We start from the raw sequence: 20,093 nt of genomic DNA, 5'->3' as shown, positions 1-20,093 counted from the left end.
TGGACAATTGTTTCTCAGCGGGTTTATTTACTTAAGACCCCTTAAGTGATGGGAAGACTAATTCAGAGTATGTGTCTTTGCATGTTCTTAAGGGATATCCAGAATTTAACTTTGCTAGTATATAAACTCAATAAAGGCAGAGATCTTATTTGCTGTAAGTATTGAAAGACTAGAACACAGTAAGCATTCAGTGGGTATTTACTGAGTGAGGGATTGAATTTGAATTGAATTTTTACCTGTCCTGATAATAGGTATTGATCCTGGTCATTAGAATCAGTAGCCTCTCTCCTGGACAGAGTGGAAGCCCACAATACATTCTTATTCAGATTCTGCTGGTTCTAGATTCTTTATGGACCCCACCCTTCCTTTATGACAGCATCAACTAAGCATGTGACACTGAAGGTACAGATGACTTATTTCACTGATGAAATCTGGGAGCTACTCTGGCCTCTGTAACACATTTACAGATCATCTCACACGGTGACTTTTTTTTCTTTTTTAAAAAAAATTTGTTGCAAGTTCTATGAGGCTTCTTGTTTTACATTTTCTGGGTTACTAACTTGCACCTCAGGCAAGCAGGAGACAACCGAATTGTGGTCATTTGTATTTTTACAGAAAACCAGACTTCTTTTTGCAGGTGTGGCTTTACCCGTCATCCAGGGGTACAAAAGCAGAACATTGCGTTTTACTCAATGGGAGATGCCAAAGCCTTTATTTAACACACTAAAGCAAAGAAGAGATTGGCTGAATATTCACACCTTTGTGAGCTCTTGGGAGCTGCAGGGTCGGTCTGGGTGGCTATGCGAGAAGTACCGACTCCCTAGACTCAGAGGGCGCCTCATTCTTTATGCCTCCTTGCAGCTCTGCCTTTGAAACTGGTTTAGTGTAGCAAACTCTCTGTGAACATGTAGCCTATTAACTTTCATATTCCCCGATGGTTTCAGCACCAGAGGCATATATGTTCTCTCTGGAGTCTGGGGCATGTCCTTAAGTGAAGAGGAAGGGTGGCGGGTGGGCAGGCTTCCGGATCTGACCCCCAAAGCTGGGAATGGGAACGTTGAGTCACTGCTTCGGCCTGCTTGGCGGTTTTCTGTTAAGGTCTCCGTGCTCCTCACCTGGATAAGGGCACCTGGGTTTTTCTAGTCTTCTGCAGGAAGGCATGGCCCCCTCTGCAGAGACCAGGGGAAACGTCGGTCTTCCAGTTTTTTCTTCTATCTTCTTTCCAACCTCCTCAAACTGAGGACCCCAAATACCTCCCTCAGGCCCGCGCCCGGCTTCTCGCACCCTAACTCAGGGGCCCAAGTTTGGGGCGGGAGGAGGTTAACTCCAGAGCACGCAGACTCCCGGGCTGTGGCCAGAAGCTTTGGGGAACCCCCAATCGAGGCGCGCTCGCCCGGCCTCTGTAAGCGGGCCCGCCCCGCCCCCTCCCACGCACGTCACGTCCGGTCCGTCCCCCGCCCGCCCTCCGCCCTCCGCTCTCCTCCCGCTCGCCGTTAGGGAGGGTCTGCGCCTCAGCCACTGCTTCAGTCACCGCTCTTGCCCCCTCTTCCACGTCTTCGCCGCCGCCACCGCCGGGGGCATCCGGGGGTCGCTTACCGGGCTGGCCCCGCGCCGCAGCCGTCGCTTCAGCGTCCCGCCAGCGGCCGCCACAGGAGGAGGCTCGCCAGCCGCGGAGCCACCCGGGGACTCAGTTCTCGCTCTATTGCCGTCGCCGCAGGTCCTGGAGAAGCGGCCGCGGCCGGGGGACGGGGCGTCGCGGTTCCAACGGTAGGTGAACGGACGGGTACCATTATCTGCGCATGCGCGGGTCGCCCAGGGCCGCGGCCCTCCCCCCTCTGCGCCCCCCAGCGCATAGTACCACCCGCGCGGTGCTCAAGGGCGTTGCTTGTTGGGGTGCCCAGGCTGGGAGAGGTGCCCTGAAGATGGGCTAGTACGTAGAGCGGGCCCCCTTTCTGCTCGAGCTTGAAGAGATGAAGCCTTGCCCGGGCTGCTTGCGGGGGGGTGGGGGGGTGTGGCAGTCTTCGATTTTTCAGTCGCTGCAATGCGCGTGAGCGGGTGTGCCTTCCTACCTCCTAGCTCCCCCAAACTCCAAGGCACAGCAACCTACGCGTTTGCTAGCCTTCCCTGTGCACCAGACTGCGCCACTTCCCTGCCACTTCCTTGATGCTGTTCTGTGAAGTCAATGCAAAGAAAAAAAAAGTGTGGTTTAATCTGGGCTAAACTACCCCCCCCTCCCTTTTTAAGATCACGTGAGATGAGTGGTTGCTGACTTCCTTAAATCGCTCACAGAATATAGCCAAAATTGGGCTGTTGGTACACTGGGGACTTGTCTAGAATGCACTCTGAATATGCAGACCAGAGGGGGCACAGCGTTAAGTTTCATATGGGGCGACTGGTTTCCGAGATAAGGTTATATAGGAAATTGAATCTATTGGCACACTTGAGAAATTAGTAAACTTTTATTTGTAATCAATTAAAAATCAAACTGACTTTTAGAACGGTCGTTGCAGAATTTCATTAGGTTCCGCATTGTGCCTTCTAATCATTGAGAGCAGTACCTCAAGTTGGGCGTTTACCTTCCTTTCAAGGAGCTGATAATCTAAAAATGATAACCCGATCCACAATAATGTACACTGTGGACATTAAATGACTGAAATGCACTTACCTTTAAAGGCAGACATTAAATGGTAGTTTGAATTAATGACTTTCTGGGTTAATGTAAGGCTAGGTCTTCAATTTTGCTTTTTGCAAGTATAGTAGCGGTACTTGTTGGCCTGGGTTTCTCACAGGTACTGTGCATTTATTAATTACTTGTTGATGAAATTGAATGGTCACTATTTGTATGTCCATTACGAGCCCCTTCTTTATTAATCTATGCTGCCTTTAAAATTAGGGCAGTATTTTCTCCAGTTGTGTCACCAGGTAGGGATTTTTGACACAGTGTGCTTAAATCCTTAGGTGTAGAAAGGCGTATCACAGTGTCACAAAATTCTTCACTAAGTAAATTTTACAGTGTTAGAATGTGATTGTTTTTAGGACAGAAAATGACTGAAATGAATGCATTATGACTTGTCAGTTTTCCCTCACCAGTACAATGACAGCTTCTTTTATTATCAGTTATGGATAACCTCCATCTACATGGCTTCCTCTTCATTTTACACTAACTTTAATATTGGGGAATATAATAGTATAAATTACTGTAGCTATACTTGGGGGAAAAATTGTAAATATACATAACAATTTATGATTTTAACCATTTTTTAAGTGTACAACTTATGGCATTAAGTATATTTACAATGTTGTGCCACCATCACCGCTGTGTATTTTGAGAACTTTTTTTTATTATCCCCGATAGCAACTCTGTAGACAGTAATTCCCCATTTTCTCCCCTGCCCAGCCCTTGGTAACCTTTATTCTATATTCTGTTTCTGTAAGTTTGCCTGTTCTAGGTAGCTCATGTAGGTGAAATCACATAGCATTTGTCCTTTTGTGTTTGGCTTATTTTATGTAGCATGTTTTCAAGTTTCATCTATGTTATAGCTTGTATCAGAATTTACTTCCTTTTTAAGGCTGAATTCCATTGTATGTGTATAGAACATTTTATTTATCTGTCGATGGACATTTGGATTGTTTCTACCTGTTAAAAAAAACCAAAATTCAATTGAGTAAATTTTAACAGTCTTATGGGTTTTATTCAACTATTCATGAATCAGGCAGCATCCCATCTAGCAGACTGAAAGGAGCTCTGAGGAGCTGTGCAAAATGGAAGGCTTTTAAAGCCAAAGGAGGCAGGACAAGGAAGTTCTAGCAAAGAGTGGGTTGTTTCAGGCAGTTTACCATACTTTGGTAGGCAGCCTGAGTCTATCAGGCACATTACCTCACTAGCGCTGACCAGGAAATTCCAGACCGACTAGTTAAGATTACATTCTTGGGGAAGCAGTTAGGTGGGTAGGTAGATACTATCTCTTGGTTTGGTGATGTAGGCTTAGCCCAGGTGACTCAGTTTTGGACCTGTTATCTTTTTTTTTTTTACACGTAGGCTCCATGCCCAATGTGAGGCTTGAACTCACCATCTCAAGATCAAGAGTCCTATGTTCTACTGACTGAGCTAGCCAGGCACCCCCTGTTGTCTCTTTTTTAATACTTGTATTAACTTTTGTGAATAATGCTACTGTGAATATTGGTGTACAAGTGTTTGTTTGAGTCCCTGCTTTTGATTCTTTTGGGTAGGTACCTAGCAGTGGACTTGCTGGGTTATGTGGTAATTCTATGTTTAACTTTTTGGAGAAACATACAAACTGTTTTCCAGGGCTGTTGCACCATTTTTCATTCCTGTTAGCCATGTACAACTGTTAAGTTTTCTCCACATCCTCTCCAGTAGTTGTTACTTTCCTGTTTGTTTGTTTGTTTGTTTGATAATTGCCCTCTTAATAGGAGTGAGCTGATATTTCACTGTGTTTTTGAGCTGTGTTTTTGTGTTTTGTGTTGTGAGCTGTGTTTTTGATTTTTATTTTCTCAAGAGATAAAGATGTTAAGCATCTTTTCATTTATATATCTTCTTTAGATAAATGTCTTCACATCCTCTGGTCATTTTTGGATTTTTTTGTTTTGTTTATTTGTTTTTACTTTTATTTTTTATTTATTTTTCTTTTGAGACAGCGTGAGCAGGGGAGGGGCAGAGGGAGAGAGATAATCCCAAGCAGGCTCCACACTGTTAACACAGAGCCTGACACTGAACGGTGAGGTCATGACCTGAGCCAAAATCCAGATGCTTAACTGACTGATCCACTCAGGTGCCCTGAAAAAAAAAAAAAAAAATATATATATATATATATATATATATTTTAATTTGAGAGAGAGAGTGTGCCAGCTCCAGGAAGAGGCAGAAGGAGAGAGAAAATCTTAAGCAGACTCCATGCTCAGTGTGGAACCCGACATGGTTCGGTCCCACAACCCTGGGATCATGACCTGAGCTGAAATCAAGAGTCGGACATTCGACTGACTGAGCCACCTAGGCATCCCGGAAATTTCTGTTTTATACATGGATAAACAGCGGAAGGACTGATTATATCTGAAAAATATTTCCATTTATATGTTAGATCACTGTATTTTTTATTTTCAAATTTTTATTTAAATTCTAGGTAGTTAATGTATAGTGTGATTTTGGTTTCTGGAGTAGAATTTAGTGATTCATCACTTACATAAAGCAACCAGTGCTCATCATAAGAAGTGCTCTCCATAGTAGCCATCCCCCATTTAGCCCATCCCCCAACCACCTCCATCAATCCTGTTTGTTCTCTCTTTTTTCCCCTTCCCATAAGTTTATTTGTTTTGTTTCTTTAAATTCCATATATGAGTGAAATCATGGTATTTGTCGTTCTTTGATTTATTTTGCTTAGCATAATACACTCTAGCTCCATCAACATCATTGCAAATGGCAAGATTTCATTCTTTTTGATGGCTGAGTAGTATTCCATCGTATGTGTATGCCACATCTTCTTTACCATTCATCAGTTGATGGACATTAGGGTTCTTGCCATAGTTTAGCTATTGTTGATAATGCTGCTGTAAACATTGAGGTGCATGTACCCCTTTGGATCTATTTTTTTTTTGATGTTTATTTTAGAGAGCACACGTGAGCAAGTAGGGGAGGGGCAGAGAGAGAAGGAGACCAAGGATCCAAAGCGGGCTGTGCGCTGACAGTAGAGAGCCTGATGTGGGGCTCCAGCTCATGAACTGTGACATCATGACCTGAGGTGAAGTCAGATGCTTAACCTACTGAGCCACCCAGGCTCCCCTTGAATCTGTCTTTTTGTATTCTTTGTAGGGTAATTGCTGGATCATAGGGTAGTTCTATTTTTAATTTTTGGGGAACCTCCATACCATTTGTCAAGGTGGCTGCACCTGTTTGCATTTCCATTAACAGTGTAAGAGGGTTCCCCTTTCTCCCCATCCTTGCCAAGATCTCTTGTTTCCTGTGTTACTTTTTGCCATTCTGACAAGTTTGAGGTGGTATCTCATTGTAGTTTTGTTATCTATTTCCCTGATGGTGAGTGATGTTGAGCATTTTTTCATGTGTCCATCAGCCATCTGAATCTGAATGTCTTCTTTGGAAAAATGTCTGTTCTTGTCTGTTCATGTTTCTTAACTGCGTTATTTGTTTTTTGGGTGTTGAGTTTTGATAAGTTCTTATAGATTTTGGGTATTAACCCTTTATCAGCTATGTCATTTGCAAATATCTTCTTCCGGTCCATAGGCTGCCTTTTAGTTTTGTTGATTGTTTTCTTCCCTGTGCAGAAGCTTTTTATCTTGAAGTCCCAATAGTTCAGTTTTGCTTTTGTTTCCCTTGCCTCTGGCTACGTGTCTAGTAAGATATATTTAGAACTCAGCCAGTTGTATGTCAGTACCAAGAACTTTTTCCCATCACTTTGATATTACAAAAGTATATCCATTAAATAAATGCTGTCTTCCCCACTGAGTAAGATTACTTCTCCTAAGCTTCCCTTTATTTTGTTAAGTGTTTTATTAAAATGGCTAGGGGCAGAGGAGGGTATTAGTTGACAGGGAAAAGGAATTGTAGTATGTACACATAAACTTGACCTGTATGAGTCACTGTTCCCCAAGTCAGACAGTAGGCTAATAGGTGAGTAGGTTCAGTTTGAGAGCCTTATAGAAGACATGACTGAAGGATATTTGAAATGGAATGTAAAAAGGTAAATTTACCATCAAATCATGTGGTACATTGAATGCATACTAGTAGTAATGGGATTACAAGAGTAACTCATTATCAGATTGATTTATTCTTTCACAGATATTTATCTTCTTCTAAATGCCAGAGTTAACAAGCAATCACTTGGTGATGGTTGCATAACTTGGTAAATTTATTAGATAGACATCATTGTATACTTGAAAAGAGTGAATTCTATGGTATGTAAATTATACCTTAATAAAGCTGTTTTTTTTAAAAAACAACCTACCAGCAGACTTGAAGGAGCTTATACTCTCTTGGAAGAAATAGACATTAAACACAGAAAGGAGTGTATAATAAAATGAATGCTTTGGAGCCAAGGAATGATATGTCTTGAGACAATTTCACAGGGAGAGATCATTAGATGAGTGGGTTGGAGAAAGCCCCTCCAAGAATGGGAGTTGAGTGAGAGCTGAAGATGAGTAGGATGAAGGGGGGGAGAATATTTTAGGTGGATGAACCAGAATGTGTAAAAAGTCTTAGCTTGAGGAAAATGCACTGGGTTGATTAGATAACTTAATGAAATTTACTGGATTATGCTAGAGGGAAATACTTCAGTCTTTTCTGTCAGGTTATTAGCTAGCTCTAGTATGTTTTTTTTTTCCTAATGTATATGATGTATGATAATTCTTATGTCTTTGATTTTTAAACAATTTTCAGAGAGATGTCTGTTGAGTTTATTATTGCCCTTTTTAGGAATAGAAAAACAGAAATGTTGAGCTTTTTACTTGTTCTTAAAATATTTATTTTTGCTTTTGTTTATCAAGCTGCTGTTCCATACATTTGGAGAAAAAAGTAAAAACTGAAAACTAAAAAAATTTGTTTTTAGTGCTGTAGTTGCTATTTAATGTTATGTTAATTTCAGGTGTATATCACAGTGACTCAGCAATTCTATACATTATTCAGTGCTCACCACCTTGTGTGGTCACCATTTGTCACAGTGTTATTACAATATCATTGATATATTTTCCGTGCTTTATTTTTCATCTCTGTGACTTATTTTATAACTAGAAGTTTATACCTCTTAATCCCCTTCGCCTATATTGCCCATCCCTGGCAGAGTTGCCCCTTACAGCTGCCAGTTCTCTGTAATTATGAGTCTGTTATTGTTTATTCTAGAACTATATGAATGTAAGTTAAGTCATATGGTATTTGTCTTTCTCTGACTTCTTTCTTTTAGCATAATATCCTGTGGGTCCATCCATATTGTGGCAAATGGCAAGATCATGTTCTTTTTTTTATGGCTGAGTAAATTTTTTTTTTTTTAATGTGTAAGCAATACTCCATTGTGTGTGTATATGTGTGTTTATACCACATCTTTATCCACTCCTGGGATACTTGAGTTGTTTTCATATCTGTCCAGATATGTTCAGGATCCTGTTCAGATCCTGTTTCATATCTGTCCTGTTTCAGGTCTGTCCTGTTGTAAATAATGTGGCACTAAACATAGGGGTGCACATATATTTTTGAATTAGTGTTTTCATTTTCTTTGGTTCAGTGTCCATTAGTGTGAAAACCACTCGTTGTTTTACATAGTAGCTGCTTAATTGTTGGGGGAGGAAGTGGGGGATGGAGGTTGGTGGGACAGGAACTTTGTGGTCCGCATTTGGAAAAAAACCACTAGTCACAGTGAATTTAAAATTTGGAAAGGCAGGGGCTCCTGGCTGACTCAGTAGAGCATGTGACTCTTCATCTTGGGACTTCAAACTTTGAACCCCATGTTGGGTGTAGAGATGACTTTAAAAAAATAATTTATTATTTTTATTTTTTTAAAGCTTATTTATTTTTGAGAGAGAGAGAGAGAGAGAGAGAGAGAGCAAGCGAGTAGGGGAGGGGCAGAGAGAGGGAGGAGAGAGATAATCTCAAGCAGGCTCTGTGCCCTTAGCTTGGAGTCTTGTCACAGGGCTCGAACTCACTAATTGTGAGATCACGACCTGAGCAGAAACTAGAAGTCAGACGCTCAATTGACTGAGCCACCCAGTCACCCCAAAAGTAAAATCTTTAAAAAAAAAAAAAAAAAACTTGGAAAGGGAAAGAAACCAAAATTTATTATTTATTTACTTTTTTTTAATTTTTAAATTTATTTGAGAGAGAGAGAGAGCATGTGCGCACATGTTCGAGTGGGGAAGGGGCAGAGTGAGAGAGAGGGAATTCCAAGGAAGCTCCGTGTTCAGCATGGAGCCCACTCGGGGCTCTATCCCATGACTCTGGGATCATGTTGTGAGCTGTAATCAAGAGTCAGACACTCAACTGACAAAGCCACTAGGGACACCAGAAGAAACTCAAATTTCGAATCAGATAAGATGAGAGAATTTTTACATGAAAAGCATGTACAAAGTACTCAAGTTTTTTGTAAATTACTTTCTGTATGTCTTCATACATTTCGGTGAAATTTTAAACAAAATTTTCAGTGATGATTGTGGTCATTGTTTCCTAAAAGCATCCACTTAAAAGGTAGCAGTCTTAAGGGGCACCTGGGTTAACTCAGTCGTTTATTAAGTGTCCGACTTGGGCTCAGGTCATGATGTCACAGCTCGTGGGTTTGAGCCTGATGTCAGGCTCTGTGCTGACAGCTCAGAGCCTGGATCCTGCTTTGGATTCTGTGTGTGTGTCTGTCTCTCCCTCTCTCTCTCTCTCTCTCTCTGCCCCTCCCCTGCTTGTGCTCTCTCAAAAATAAACACACACAAAAAAGCAGTCTTAGGTTTCTAGTCATTAGTTCAGTGACTTTGAACCAGTTTCTTCAGCTTTCTGAGATTTTTTGTTTGTTTCTTCTGAGAGAGGGAATGATGATCTGTCTGCTTTTCTCAAGATTTTGAATTTGAGGATTCATTTGGATAGTGAACTGGAAAGTACACCAGAAATGATAGCATCTGTTCAGATATTGGAGTTCTGCTTTTGTTTGGTGTTTACAACTGGGAAAACAAAGATGAAGTCATATCTTTTGCTCTCAAATTTTACAATCTAGTGAGGAAGACACATAAAAAATAAGTTTATTAAGTGTTTTTTTTGTTCATGTGGTAGTTTTATTCCCCCTGCCAGAGCAGTTTTTACACAAGTTTGTGCAAAAAGAGAAATGTTCTGATTTCAAGGGACCCATTTTGTTAAAACACGTTGTAGAATTGCCTATAATACCCCGTACATGAAAAAAAATGAAGTGTTATAGTTTTGTGTTAATGTGCAATAAGAAACGATAAGCTAGTCTTCTTTAAACCTTGCTCATTAGTTTGGTAGGTGCTACGTGTACATGTTTTCAGTAGAAAAGAGGTTAAAGGTTACTAGAAGGGAGGAGTCTTGAGTCAAAAGTTATCAAAATTGAGATTATGTGCACATATTTAACTGGCTAGAATATGTAGTTGCTGTTACGCGTGTATGCTTTCTCAGATATTTTGTGTCACCTTTTATTTTTTAATATGTATTTTTGAGGGGGGGGAGGGGCAGAGAGAGAGGGAGACACAGTGTGAAGCAGGCTCCTGGCTCTGAGCTGTCAGCACAGAACCCGACTTGGGGCTTAAACTTGTGAACTGTAAGTTCTTGCCCTGAGCCAGCATTGGACGTTTATCCAACTGAGCCACCCAGGCGCCCGATCACCTTTTAAATTGTAGTGCTGTTTTAAAAAAAGGGCCACTCTTTGTGCTGATACTTAGTGTGAAGAGTTAATTTAACTGTTAGGCACTTTGATTTAGTGGAAAATGATGCTACGTTAGTGGACCAGGGAAACTGGAGTGCATGTACGAAAAGGGAACCCATTGGGAGCCATCTTCTAGTACATTACAGGCTTACCTTTTAATCAGACAAGCATTTCAAGTGCCACCTTTCCTCATACTTTCATAAGCAGGATTAGACATCCCTGTACCACACTTTGCTGTTTCTCATGCATTGATGTTGAACAATGTAGAACTCTAGTTCTCACTTACAGATAACTCAAGAGGTTATCCTTTGGGGAAGTTTTTTCACCTAATCTTTGAGACTAACTCCAGGTACCTTGGTTTTTTGAATCAGAATTGTGGTGGCTTTCCAAGTAAATGTGAAAGTAGTCTTTTGCCTTTTTAATAGTGCTTGTTTTATTTTTATTTAAAATAAATTATTTTTGAGACTGTGTTCATGCACAAGCAGGGAAGGGACTGAAGAAAAGGAGACAGAGAATCCCAAGTAGCCTTTGTGCTGTCACTGCAGAGCCTGACCCTGGGCTTGAACTGACAAACTGTGAGATTATGACCTGAGTGGAAATCAAGAGTTGGGACGCTTAACTGACTGAGCCACCCAGGTGCCCCTATTTTTTAATCTTATTTTATTTTTATTTTTAATTTTTTTTTCAACATTTATTTATTTTTGGGACAGAGAGAGACAGAGCATGAATGGGGGAGGGGCAGAGAGAGAGGGAGACACAGAATCGGAAACAGGCTCCAGGCTCCGAGCCATCAGCCCAGAGCCTGACGCGGGGCTCGAACTCACGGACCGCGAGATCGTGACCTGGCTGAAGTCGGACGCTTAACCGACTGCGCCACCCAGGCGCCCCTCTTATTTTATTTTTAAAGTAATCTCTGCTCCCAGTGTGGGGCTCGAACTTACAACCCCGAGATCAGGAGTCACATGCTCTACTGACTGAACCAGCCAGGCACCCCCAATAATGCTCATTTTAATGTTCTGGTTTGTTAAGACTTAAGTAAGTTTCATTAGAAAGTGCAGTTAGATCCAGCAGCGTATTTTAGCATTACGATTTACAAATTTTGAGGCTAGTAGCTGAGTGACTTGAGGCTCACAGTGCTTTCAGCTTTTATATATGTAAAAGGGTAATAGTGTCTGCTTCATAGCATTATTCTAGGTATGAGAAATAACTTGTAAAGTGCTTTAGATACTCCATAAGTAATAGTTGGCTTCCCTTCTTGATTTGGTTATCTTTGGTTGTTGTTATTGTGGAAAATAGATATGACAGCCATTTTTGATGTTTTCTTAGTTTTTAATTACTTAAGGAGATGTTCCTTCTTGCTAATTTTGAATAGACAGCATTGTTTATGTCTTTATGCAACATATATTTGAAAAACTACATTCTGTGTCAGTCTTTGGGTGAGGCCTTTAGTGTTACAAAGATGAAATGACAGGCTTCCTACCTTCACTCATCCTCTCTATTGAAGAGATATACTTTTAAATTTTATGGGACAGTTGCTAAAAAGGGTACACTAGGAGCAAAGGAGAACTGTCTGCTTCAGAAAATCAGGCAGTGTTTGAGAGGAAATGGGAGTTGGACTCAAAGAACAGAAGTTTGGTGAACAAGGTGGTGGTTGGTTATGGTATTGTTAGGACTCTAAGCACAGAAAATGATATGTGCAAAGTCTGAGAGGTATGGACTGTGAACTTCAAGTAAATTTAAGTATTGCTGGATAGTAGAGTGAGGTGGAAGAGTGGCAGGAAGGGAGATTTTACTGGTAGTTGAAGTACTTGTATGTAGGTTATGCAGTGGAGTTTAGGGTTTAACTTGTATGCCAGAGGTTCTTAAATCTTTCTATGCGTTATAATCACCGGAAGAGTTTATTAAACATACAGAGGCCCAGACCATGCTCTCAAGGATGCTGGATTGGGGTTGTGGCTTTGCACTATGTATATTGAGCAAGCCCCTCCCTCTCTGAGATGATGTTAGAGAAACAGTGCTGTAGGTCACTTGGTCTCAGAAGTGAGGTACTGGCGCTTTTTTTTTTTTTTTTAATGTAAGTATGGCTGACATATAATCCTGTATTAGTTCCAGGTGTTCAATATAGTGATTTGACATTTATATACATTATGAACTGCTCGCAGCAGTTAAGTATAGTTACCCTCTGTCACCAAAAAGTTATTACATTATTATTGATTGTATTCGCTGTTGTGTACTTGTCATCTCTGACTTTATAATTGGAATTTTGTGCCTCTTAATTCCATTAAACGATTTTGCTCATCTCCCCACCTTACTACCCTCTGGCAACTACTAGTTTATTCTATGTATTTATGAGCCTGTTTCTGGCTTTTGTTTGTTTGCTTGTTTTTAAATTCCACATGCAAGTGAAATTGTGTGGCACTTTAAAAAAATTTTTTTTTGTAATGTTTATTTTTGAGAGGAAGAAAGACAGAGTGTGAATGGGGGAGGGGCAGAGAGAGAGAGGGAGACACAGAATCTGAAGCAGGCTCCAGGTTCTGAACTGTCAGCACAGAGCCCAACGCGGCGGGGCCTGAACTCACAAACGTGAGATCATGGCCTGAGCTGAAGTCAGACGCTCAACTGACTGAGCCACCCAGCTGCCGCGAATTGTGTGGTACTTGTCTTTTTCTCTGACTTAAATCACTTAGTTTAATATCTTCTAGGTCCATCTGTGTTGTTGCAAATGGCAATATCATCTTTTTCATGGCTGAGTAATATTTCATTATAGATACTGCATATTTTTTATCCATCCATTCATAAATGTGCAGTTAGGTTGCTTCCTTATCTTGGTACTGTGTATAGTGCTGCAGTAAGCATTGGAGTACATGTATTTTTTGGGAATAATGTTTTCATTTTCTCATAAGTGAGATTACTGGATTGTATGGTATTTCTGTTTTTAATTTTTTGAGGAACCTCCGTGCTGTTTCCCATATTGATTGTGCCACTTTACTTTCCTACCAGCAGTGCAAGAGGGTTCCCTTTTCTCTAAACACTTGACAACACTTGCTACTTCTTTTTGATAACTTACCATTTTGACAAGTGTGAGATGATACCTCATTGTGGTTTTGATTTACATTTCACTGATTAGAGCGATGCTACCTGACATCTTTTCATGTCTGTTGGCCATCAATATGCCTTCTTTAGAAAAATGGCTATTCAGGTCTTCTGCCCATTTTTTAATCGGTTTGATTTTTGGTTGAGTTATGAGATCCTTGCACTTTGGATGGGCAAGATGACCTATTAAAGTTGTGTGTGTGTGGGGGGGGGGCAGTAGTAGTAAAATTTATGTTTTTGTATATTTTTTAATCTTAGAAGTTATTTTTCTATATGAGGATTATGCATATAACATACTTGTATATTTTTTACTACTCTACTTTAGTAATATGCATACAATATAAAAATGAGGAGTGGATCCATAATTTTTTTCCTGATCAAAAAATTTGGAGTCCAGGGGGCACCTGGATGGTTCATTCGGTTAAGCGTCTGACTCTTGATTTTGGCTCAGGTCACAGTCTCACTTTTTTGTGGGTTTGTGCCCCGAATTGGGCTCTGTGTTGACAGTGTGGAGCCTGCTTAGGATACTCTCTCTCCCTCTCTTTCTCTCAAAAATAAGTGAACATTTAAAAAATTTGGAGGCCAGGATTTCAGGTAGTTGAAGACAATTGAGGAATTTTGTGCAGGTTGTGGGGGATTTGGGTTAGATTTTAATTTTGAGGAGATTAGTGAGGGCAGTAGGTGAGAGGACTTAGTCACAGGGGATTTCATCTCCCTCTGGCTTTATTACTTTGATTTGAATAGCTTGAAATCATGGTTGGAGGTGATAAAATAATTGACTTTGGCCATGAAACCCTTTTGAGAGTTTCCGAAAATGATCCAGGATGTTTACCAATAGCTTATCTCTTTGCAGTTTTTGCCTAAATAAGAGAGGAATAATGAGCTGTTTCAAGGAAAAATAGTTTACATTTAGTGGGTCTTAGTCTTTGAAATACATGTGCTATATCTAGTATCACAATTTGGCAACTGTAGTCTTACAAAATGACTTGATTCCATTGTTCATTGTAGTTTTGTAGAATCACCAGGGAGGATTGTACCCTCAAGTAGTATGTTAAAGTGCACTCAGATGAGCAAGTCCTCAGGCATAGGAATAAAAATTGTTACAAGAAGTACTTCATGCTCTTCTTTTCTTTTTTTTTTTTTTTTAAAGTTTATTTATTTATTTTGAGAGACAGCACAAGGTGGGGGAGGAACAGAGAGAGAGGGAGAAAGAGAATCCCAAGTAGGCTGTGCATTGTTAGTGCAGAGCCTGAGGTGGGGCGCCTTCTCAGAAAACTGAGATCATGACCTGAGCTGAAATCAAGAGTTGGATGCTTAACTGACTGAGCCACCCAGGTGCCCCTTTTTCTGTTTTCTAAGGTAAAGAAGTTGCTAAACTTTTGGGTATTACAGCTCTCTCTCTCTCTTTTTTTTAAGTTTATTTATTTATTTTGAGAGAGAAAACTGAGAAGGGGCAGAGAGAGAGAGAGAGAGAGAGAGAGAGAAAGAGAGAGAGAGAGAGAATATCAGAAGCAGGCTCCTTACTACCAGTGCAGGGCCCTTGTGGGACTTGAACTCATGAACTGTGAGATCATTACCTGAGCGGAAATCCAGAGTCAGACGCTTAACCAACTGAGCCACCCAGGCACCCAGTATTATAGCTCTCTAATTAAAAAAAAATTTCTAGTCTTGAATTCTGTTTTATTTTAATTTAATTTTAATTTTTTTTTCTTTTTAATCTTTGATATAACAATTTTATTTCCAGGAATTTGGTTTGAGGAAATAAGGATAAGTACAAAGATTTGGCTAGAATTATGTTCATCATAGTGTTGTTTAATTTAAAATAGTAAAAGATGATAACCTATATATAATAGTGATTGGGTTACATAAACCACTGTTCATACATAAGATCAATTGCTACATGGTCACTAAAATGTTCCATGAAACCAATACCACCAGGTACTGACAAGGATGTAGAACCAGAGGAACACTTACATGCAGATGGTGAGACTACAAATTGGCAAAACCACTTTGGAAAAAAAATATGGAACGCTTCACGAATTTGTGTGTCATCCTTGCACAGGGGCCATGCTAATAATCTTCTCTGTATCATCCCAATTTTAGTGTATGTGCTGCCGAAGCGAGCACTTGAATTCTGTTTTATACTATAATAAATTACTTATGGCATGGTCAGTGAATTTACTAATAGATTTAATTGACTTGATGTTTTTCCTGATCAAAATAGCATCTATGAACATACGACTGATAGCTTTATGTGCTTTTGAGACATGAGGCTTTTCAGCCTTTCTGTTTGTTCGGTGCACTGTTAAAGATTTCAGGCATATTAATACCTTGCTAGTTTTCAGACCAGGAAGGAACCACTGATTTAGCGTATTGGGAACCTTCATAGTACCATCTTTGTTCAGTTTGAATGAAAGAGGTGCCTTTTCCTTTGCTTCGTGAACTGTTTAGAGCTTGCTAATGTGAAAAGCTGAATGTATGGAGCAGGGGTACATTTATTTGGTTCATTGACTTAGACTCTGTAATTGTCTACAGACTCAAATCTCTGTTCCCCAAGTTTACTATCTTTATTGAGGTCCAGTTCCCTGTTGGCTTTTTTCTCTTTGTAAACTAGTGATAGGGATTTTTTTTTTTTCTTTTTGGCATTAGCAATTATTGAGGTAGCTCTTTCAAATTTTTCTGTGTGAATTGTATCCTGTTTTGTCAAAACCATTTGGGGCAAAAGTGGGGTTTTTTGTTCCTTTCTATTCATTTTGAAGGTAGAAGTTTTTCCACATGAAAATGACAGTTTATCTTGGCGGATGCCACTTTTAACCACAGGTTGCTTATTTGCAAAATGATAAAACTTTATTATTAGTATTACAGTGTTTTTTAAAATTGTTTGCTTTGACAAGACTTAGTCTTCAGTCGAGCTTTAATTTTTTTTATACTATACAGAAAAATTAGTAATTTCTAAATGTGCTGGATAGCATACCTGGGGCTAAGTAGGGTAGGTTCTTGAAATGTGGCTAAAAGAGATATTTTCTTTTTCTTTTTTTTTGTATGGAGAAGTATATTTTAAAAATGTCACACTCTATAATGAAAATAGTTTGGTATTAACTTATTAAAGTGCTGTTATGTCTTTGTATGGTTTCTTTTTTAATTTTTTTGTTTTCATTGAAGTATAATTTTATGTGATAACATTTTATATACAATAGCATTCACCCATTTAAATGTCCAGTTCAGTAAGTTTGACATGTGTATTAAGCATGTAACTACCACTACCACAGTCATGACTTAGAACATTTACATTACCCCAGAAAGTTCTCAGTGTTTTTTGGTTTTCTCATCACTGAAATGGATATAATGAAAGTATCTGCATCCATAGGATTGTTGTAAGGATAAATGAATTAATACATTTAAAGCCCTTAAAATAGTTCCTGAGTTATTATAAGAGCTCAGTTAATACTCTCTGTTGTTATTTGTCCATAGTATTTTTTTTTTTCAGGAGTAGAATGTAGTGATTCATCACTTACATATAACACCCACTGCTCATTCCAGTAAGTGCCATTCTTAATGCCCATGACCCATTTAGCCTATCCCCCCACCCAACACCCCTCCAGCAACCCTCAGTTTGTTCTCTGTATTTTAGAGTCTCTTAAGGTTTGCCTCCTTCTGTTTTTATCTTATTTTTCCTTCCCTTCCCCTATGTTCATCTGTTTTGTTTCCTTTTTAAAAATTTTTTTTTAATGTTTATTATTTTTGAGAGAGAGAGAGAGAGACAGACAGTGCAAGTGGGGCAGGGGCAGAGAGAGAGGGAGACACAGAATCTGAAGTAGGCTCCAGGCTCTGAGCTGTCAGCACAGAACAGAGCCTGATGTGGGTCCCAGACTTGGGAACTACGAGATCAGAACCTGATCCCAAGTTGGACTCTTAACCAACTGAGCCACCCAGGCACACCCCATCATCTGTTTTGTTTCTTAAATTCCGCATATGGGTGAAATCATTTATTTATTTTTCTCTGACTGACTTATTTCACTTAGCAGAATACATTGTAGTTCCATCCACGTTGTTGCAATATCTGTAGTGTTGATGTTGGTATTCTTCCTTTTTTATTTTATTTTACTTTTTAACATTTATTTATTTTTGAGAGAGAGAGAGACAGAGACAGAGTGTGAGTGGGGGAGCGGCAGAGAGAGAGGGAGACACAGAATCTGAAGCAGGCTTCAGGCTCTGGGCTGTCAGCACAGAGCTTGATGCGGGGCTTGAACCGACAAACTGTGAGATCATGACTTGAGCCGAAGTTGGACGCTTAAGTAACTGAGCCACTCAGGAGCTCTGGTGTTCTTTTTTAAAAGCCCCTCCTTACTAATTTTATTGGGTATTTAAAACTTAAGAGATTCTTTGCTGTCTGTTCCTATTATGTATATGTATATGTAAATGGACCTGAATGGAATGCAGAAATAGCTTGAGTAGCAGAACTCAAGTTGATAGCTGCTCTATGAAGGTACATGTTCCTGAATGTACCTATCACCCACTTTTATTGAAAATTGGTATTGTGTTATTTTTATAACTGTGTCTCATGATACAGAATTCAAAATGATTTCTTATTTGTTGTCAGTATCACTATTCTAGGCAACTGTCATTTGTATTTAAAATGATTTTGCTGTTTTAGGTATGCTGGCTGGCTAAGTCCATAGAGCATGTGACTCTTGATTGAGTTCCAGTCCCACATTCAGGAGTATATTGTACTTAAAAAAAAAATCTTAAAACGAAAAAGATTCTTAAAATGTTTTTGCTGATTTGATTTATAATAAAATTATACTTCTGGAAATCTTTGGTTATTTTGAAAGTCTACACATTGTATTCCCTTGTGTCAAGCCTTTTATTGATTAAATGCTTTTGTATTTTATGGATTCTGTCTGCTAAGACATTTCATCAGATCTCTTTGGGACATTTTTCTATGGTGTCTGATGCTATTTTCTTTGAGAATTGGAATTTGTAGTTTAAATTAAAAAATTTAATGTTTATTTATTTTAGAGTAAGAGACTGAGTGCAGGGTGCAGGCTGGGGAGGGGCAGAGTGAGAGGAAGACACCGAATCTGAAGCAGGCTCCAGGCTCCAGGCTCCGAGCTGTCAGCACAGAGCCCAACATGTGGGGCTCGAACTCTTGAACTGTGAGACCATGACCTGAGCCAAAGTCAGACCCACAACTGACTGAGCCACCCAGGCTCCCCTGGAATTTGTAGTTTAGATATCACATCAATTTTCTAGAGGTTACGTGACAAATTACTATAAACAGGGTAACTCTAAAACAACCTATTTTTTTTTCTCCCAGATCTGGAGGCCAAAAGGCTAAAATGAGGGTGTAGGCAGGCCCTCTGAAGGTTCTAGGGAGGAATCATCCATTGTCTCTTCTAGCTTTTGATGACTCCTGGTGTTTCTTGTCTTGTGACCACAGAACTCCCAATTTCTTCCTGTTTCTTCACACAGCCTTCTTCCCCTCACTGTGTGTCTATCTGTCCTGTCTTCTGCTTATAAAGACACCAATCATTGGATTTAGGACTCACCCTAAATCCAGGGTAATTTCATTTTGAGATCCTCAACTAATTACATACGCAAAGACCCTATTTCCAAATAAGTTCACATTCTGAGGTTCTGGGTAGACATGAGATTTTTGGGGAATGCTGTTGAACATTCAACACAGATAGGAAGGGAATATTCACATGATTTAAACTCTGAGAAGTGGTGGGGAACAGGATTAAATAATGTCAAAAACTACTTCACAGTTTGCAGAAATGTTATTTTGGGCTACTCTCCACTCTAAATGCTTTTGCAGTGTGTTGGTTCCTGGTTTCATTAAGACACAGAAACACTGAGTACCCATCTTAGTGATAACATAGAACTTGCTTCTGACAAGACTTTTCTAATGAGTGTTTTATTGTACCTCAGGCAAGTCCTGTTTTTCTTTATGACTTGAAGGTATTAACCTGAAACCTGACTTTTAATGTGAGTTTATTAAACATTTTATCCCTGAAGTTAACCTCTCTAAAAGGTCTTCTATAACTTAACTTTGAAGTTGTTTTTCAGATGAATACGCTACATGTTTTAGCAGGCATTGCAGGATGTTTGGGAAGTAATCATCTACTAAAGATTTGTTGTGGGAATGTGGTTTTCCTTCCGCTCCATTTTTAATGTTCCTCTTGGAGGTATATGTTACTAATAAGACATTTTTGAAAATCACAGTGAATGATAATACTGTTGTGCTGACCTGAGTGCTCTCTCTCTTTTTTAAAAATTTTATTTATTTATTAAGTAGGGTCTGTGCCCACCCAATGTGGGGATCAAACTCATGACCCTGAAATTAATTAAGAGTTGCATGCTCCACGGACTGAGCCAGCCAGGTGGCCCTGACTTGGACTCTTTTGAGCAGAGTGCTGCAGTGTAGTTTGCTGCTGAACTTACTAATTTTTAAATAGATTGTTAGAATTCCCAGAGGGTGATGAAACAATTGATAAATGAGACCAAATATTAAATGCATTGCCAAACAGATTTCCTCTCTCCAGCCTGTTTGCTGGTTTTTTAACATTTAATGTGAAGAGAGAAAACTGGTTATCTCTCTGCTACCTGATATATTATCTCAGT

General features: G+C 39.6%; 1 protein-coding gene and 1 non-coding gene across 14 annotated transcripts in view; one reads left to right on the top strand and one right to left on the bottom strand.

The window, feature by feature from the left end:
• The first annotated feature begins 1,654 nt into the window (after positions 1 to 1,654).
• The window catches only part of FAM13B (family with sequence similarity 13 member B), an 88,745-nt gene continuing 70,306 nt past the window's right edge, over positions 1,655 to 20,093 (top strand). For all 13 annotated transcript variants that reach the window (XM_043588609.1, XM_043588602.1, XM_043588595.1 and 10 more), the window contains exon 1: positions 1,655 to 1,767. The gene's annotated coding sequence lies outside the window, so the exon portion shown is untranslated. The remainder of the gene's footprint in view (positions 1,768 to 20,093) is intronic.
• On the bottom strand, positions 15,487 to 15,596 carry LOC122496320. Its single transcript, XR_006300764.1, has one exon. It is a non-coding gene; the product is annotated as a U6 spliceosomal RNA (small nuclear RNA).

This window comes from Prionailurus bengalensis, chromosome A1, assembly GCF_016509475.1.
Source record: "Prionailurus bengalensis isolate Pbe53 chromosome A1, Fcat_Pben_1.1_paternal_pri, whole genome shotgun sequence".
NCBI lineage: Eukaryota > Metazoa > Chordata > Mammalia > Carnivora > Felidae > Prionailurus > Prionailurus bengalensis.
The sequence above is the reverse complement of the archived record's forward strand: the minus strand, read 5'-3'. Positions and strand labels throughout refer to the sequence as shown.